The 5,520-nt window shown below is 35.3% G+C and overlaps 1 pseudogene; it reads left to right on the forward strand.

Annotated features, from left to right (window-relative positions):
• Window positions 1-2,319: 2,319 nt before the first annotated feature.
• On the forward strand, window positions 2,320-3,349 carry LOC143681363 (poly(rC)-binding protein 2 pseudogene; annotated as a pseudogene).
• Window positions 3,350-5,520: the final 2,171 nt, after the last annotated feature.

Below are 5,520 nucleotides of genomic sequence, written 5' to 3' on the forward strand. Positions count from 1 at the left end.
AGTGGATAAACAAACTGTGTTATATACATATGATGGAATATCATGCTACTGTAAATGGAATAAGGTCATAATGCATGCAAAACCATGGAAGAGCCTTGAGGACATTATCTTGAGAGTAATAAGACAGAAACAAAAGGACAAATGCTTATGGTCTCACTAATATGAACTAATATCAATGAGTCATCTCTGAGAGCTAAAGTTGAGAGTAGGTTATCAGGAGTTAGTAAGAGGATAGAGAGTGGGCATTTGATGCTGAAGGAGTACAGAGTTCAACAGGATTGACTGTAAAGATTTAGAAATGAATAGCACAAATGCTATGTGATGGTAATACAATATTGAAAGTATATTGAAGTTGAATATAAGTATTATTGAGAGAGGAAGACTAAGGGCATTTATGACATCAGAAGGAAAGATAGAAGATAAAAACTGGAACTGTAGAACTTTGAGAAACCTAGAGTGGTCAATGATGGTGACTAAATATACAAAAGTAAGAAAGTTTTTACGTGAGGGAGAACAAATGAGTGTCACCATTGTAGGGTGTTATAAATAGATGGTATATGAAAAAATACAGTTAGTGCAAACCGGGATATAGTTAACAGTAACAATGTGATATTCTTTCATTAATCGTAACAAAGGCAAAATACCATAGCTAAATGTCAATAAGAGGGAATAATAAGGGAAGGGTATGGGATTCTTGTTGCTGTTGTGGTTTCTCCTTTTTTCTTTCTTTGTGGAAGAAATTTCATATACATCATTGAATGCATTACTATTTGATTATACTAGGAGCAACTGACTGTATACTTAGAATGGACTGAATTGTGTGTGAATAAAACTGTTTAAAAAATAAATAGAAAGATACAAGTGCTGGAGAAGATGTGGAGTAAGAGATAAGCCTATTCACTGTTTCTAGAGATGTAAAATGATGCAGCCCTTCTAGAGGGCAGTGCAGTGTTTCCCCAGGTGGCTAAGTATAGGTTTGTCATATGATCCTACAACCCCGTTATAAGATATATACTTGGAATAACTGAAAGCAGGGACGCAAATGAATACTTACACACCTGTGTTTATGGCAGTATTATTTATGATTGCAGTGGAAGTAGGTAGCCTAAGCATGCATCAACTGATGAAGGGCAAATTATGCATTTAATTATAACTTCGCTGTGTCATTTAACATATCTTACATATACCATTTTTAGACGTCCATCTCTATGGACCCCTCTTAAATGTAGACTTTTCTACTACAAGAACTTAACTCTTAATCATCTTAGTTTTCCCACAGCCTGTAAGAAATCACCATGCATATAGTAGAGATATTGTTAAATTGATTTTTAAAATTTACAAAGTGAATTAATGCTGTTTTAATTGTATTTATTTATTGAATTTTATCTTTGGCGTATCAATCAGAGTCATACACAATTTTTACCCACCATTTAAAATCAGTAGTGACAAAGGGGTGTTTTGTAATGTATGTTTGTTATGATCCACATATATAGTAGTTTCACAAGCCAATTAGATATGCACAAATTAAAAACGTTCACATGAGTTGCAGGAAATAAGATATAATTTGTGGAGTGGGTCTATAATTTTGTGAAAGGAGGATTAGCAAGCTCACATATACACAGAACAAACCACATTCCAAACTTAACTTTTATCAGAAATAAAGCAAACATTTTGATCTTAAACTTTTTCAAGTCTCAATCTTTCAATGGATAGAGAACACAGAGAGGGAATAATGGATGTTATATATTGATTCCCTTGAACCACAACTAGGTCAATTATGGTGGTGAACAGAATTGCTAATTAGTGACTTGTACTCTAATTTTACAACAGGACATGGGAAAAACATAGGGATCCTTAATATATCTCATCTGATGCAATATTTTTAAGTGGAACTAAAGGCTTCTTATGGGAGTCTACTCATACTCTTAGAGAGATGTTAGGAAAAACTGTTATCTTAATTGATAAAATTTATTAAGACCTAATATTATTTTGTTATTGTTAGATTAGAAGAAGCAGATATTTTATTTTTATAAGCATATTTTACTTGGGCATATTTGATTCATTATCTGGCCTTTACTTTTCAGTAATAGTAGTAAAATTAGGTAATCAAGTATACTTACATTTAGATGGAGCAAACTGAGTTCAAACAGATCTAGAGTCCAAATCTAGTTTAGGCAGACCGGCAGAGGCAGCAGCAGGAGAAGGCACAGCCCACTCCCTTTTCCTCCTGTTGCCTTGTACCTGCAGTTTTTGGTTTTCACCCCCATCAATGACTAAAGACTTGATTACTCAAAGCCCAGCTCCCCAGAACATGTCGACATGGAGACCGTCGTGACTGAAGGTGGACTAAATGTCACCTTACCACCTGGCCACCTATGCGTGGAAAGGGAGTTGGCAGTATCATCAGGGAAAAAAAAGAGAATAAGTTAAGATTCATAAGGAGAATGGTGTAGGTGTCAACATCTCAGGAGGGAATTGTCCTGAGAGAAATTTCACTTTGGCTGGACCCACTAACACCATCTTTAAAGCTTTTGCTATGATCATTGACAAACTGGAAGAAGACATCAGGAGCTCTATGACCAGTAGCACAGCTGCCAGGAGACTGGTCATCCTGAGGCTGGTGGTCCCTGCTAGTAAGTGTGGCCCTCTCATTGGAAAAGGTTGGATGCAAGATCAAGGAAATAAGAGAGAGTCCAGAGGCTTAGGTCCAGGTGGCAGGGGATATACTCCTCAACTCAACTAAGCAAGTCATCACTATAATTGGTATCCCACAATCCATCACTGAGTGTGTCAGATAGATCTCCGTGGTCATATTGGAGGTCCCCCACTCCCCGCCAAAGATCTTGACCATCCAGTACCAGCCCAAGCCATCCAGTTCTCCCATTATCTTTGCAGGTCTATATCATTCAAGGACAATATGCATTCCACAGCCAGGTTTGACCAAGCTGCACCAGTTGGTGATGCAACAGTCTCATTTTCCTATGACGCATGGCAGCACCAGATTCAGTGCAGATTTGGATGCATCTGCTCAGACTACTTCTCATGAACTCATCATGATTTGATTGGCTGCATAATCGGGTGTCAAGGCACCAAAATCAATGAGGTCCCTCGGATGTCTGGGCACAGATCAAAGTTGCTAACCCAGTGACAGGATCTACTGATAGGCAGTTTTACCAACATTGGATCTGCTGTCAGCATTAGCCTGCCCCAGGATCTAATCAATGTCAGGCTTTCCTCAGAGAGCAATGCAGATTCATCCATAATTCCTTTCTGCTTGTTAACCACCACACAAGAGCCATCTGTGCAGTTTCTAAGCAGTCAGCGATTCCAGGTTTTAAATAGTTTGTAAATTTTCAACTTCTATACATTTTATCATCCACTTGTGATTTTTTAAAGAGTTTTAATTCCTTTCTCTGTTCAGCTGTTAATGCTGAGATGCATATTTAGTTTTCCAAGCTTCTCCCTCTTTTTATTTTTCATTTTGTTTTGGTTCTTGAATTTTTTTTTCTGTTTGTCATAGAACTGTAAAAGTGGAATATTAACACATGTCAGTTTAGGTTTATAATGCCATGAATTTTTCAAAAATAATTAAGAGATGAAAAAATACAGTTTAGCCTTTGGCTAGCTGTCTAATAATGGTTAAATTAAGGCAATCTCTCATTTTTCTTTTATATAAATTAAGGATGATGAGAGACTATCATTAAATCTACCTCATTTTAAGTAAAGAGATAATCCATGGAATGCATATGAACATACTGCCTGGCACATAATAAGTTTGCTCCATAAATTTATTACTATTATTAATAATTACTATGCCTTGATTTGTGGAAATTACAAAAATAATTAATACTAGAGTTATAAGGTTAAGTATATAAAAGAAACTAGTGGCAGAAGATTACAAGTGGCATGTTAGCTTTTTCTGTAATCTTGAAAACAAATAATGCTAAATGAGATATTATTTAGATGATAATCTAATTTTATCATACACAAAATGAAATAACACAATGAATTCAGGATTGTGGTTATGAGTGGATAGGTAGGAGATGGAAAAGGGGAGGAGCATATAAAATGCATAAATGATTGCCAATTATTTTAATCCCCAGAGAAGAGGACTAGAATATTTGTAATAACTGGAACTCATTCTATTTTGTTTACCTGAGTTCCATGAAAAATACAAAAAATGATTAAATTGGTGTTGTGAGGGAAAATATGTGAAACGTTATTGGAGGGGGCATTGATAAAATATTTGTAAAGCTCTAATGTTTCATAATGGAATGAATTCAATGTTATATCTAATTTATCCTGACAAAATGTTTTCATAACAAGAGTATTGTAGGTGTTTATGCATAGAAGAGAAAACTGTAGATTAGTCACTTGAATTTTCAGGATCTGACCTGTTCCCCTTTAATGATATTTTTGGAGTTCAGATGCCTAGAACTGAAACCTCCAAAAGAGCAAAATGTTCAACTAAAGATACTTTGCCATAAATGAATATATTTGGATAATCATAATTCAATGATTTAAAACAGTTCTTACATAACAAAGTACATAAATGACTATGAGCCATATGGATTCCTTCTAAGAACAACATGCTTTTACTGAACTTATCTGTTACAATCTGCACTATTCTTCCCAAACTCTTTAGCTTAGGATATTGTGGGATTATAAATTTACCATCTGTAGCCCACTGAATTCACCTTTAATCAGTAAACAGCATTTATTTGAAAAACATGGATGATCGCAAAAATTAAGTTTGAAGGTTTCCAGTTTTTAGATGTCTATTGTGCACTTTTGACATTGCTGGCATTCTGGGCTAAAAATTCTTTGTTGTATTAGGCTCCGTCATACAATAGAAGTTGTTCAGCAGGATCCTTGACTGCCACAACCCACAAGTTATCAGTTGCACACTACCTATGACAACCTAAACTGTCTCTAGATATTGCCAGTGTCTCCTGTGGGACAAAATTCCTTCTTTCCCATTGACAATTGATCTAGTGTGATTGAACTCTCAGGTAACCTTTTCAAATTTAAATGGGAAGAGTGGAATATAGGTGGGATTTCTTCAGCAAATTGCAAGACTGGAAATGAATAGTCCTATGAAAATAAATTATACAATATAAGACTTGTGAATAAAAATGGCAAAGTTTTTGCCAGCTACTGAAGTAGACATATAGCAAAGAACACATAAGAAAAATGCAGCCTTCTTATGAAGTGTAGGCTTTTTTTTTCAGTAAAGAGAGACAAAAATTAATTAAATAATATAGTATATCTAAAGGTGATAATAACTCTATGGAGAAATAAAGAAAAGAATAAAGAGTCTGGAGTGAGTGTTGTGCAATTTCAAATAGAGCTTTCATCAAATCACTAACTGAAGAGATAGTATTTGCACAAAAATTTACTTCTGTAAGTGAAGGAGAAAAGCATGTGCCAATATGAGAGATCAACAAGGGCAGAAGCCAGTGTGGGAGTGTGTATGGAAGAGCGTGTTGTTGGGATGGATACCATATTATGAGGATAGCA

This window comes from Tamandua tetradactyla, chromosome 1 (assembly GCF_023851605.1).
Source record: "Tamandua tetradactyla isolate mTamTet1 chromosome 1, mTamTet1.pri, whole genome shotgun sequence".
Lineage (NCBI taxonomy): Eukaryota > Metazoa > Chordata > Mammalia > Pilosa > Myrmecophagidae > Tamandua > Tamandua tetradactyla.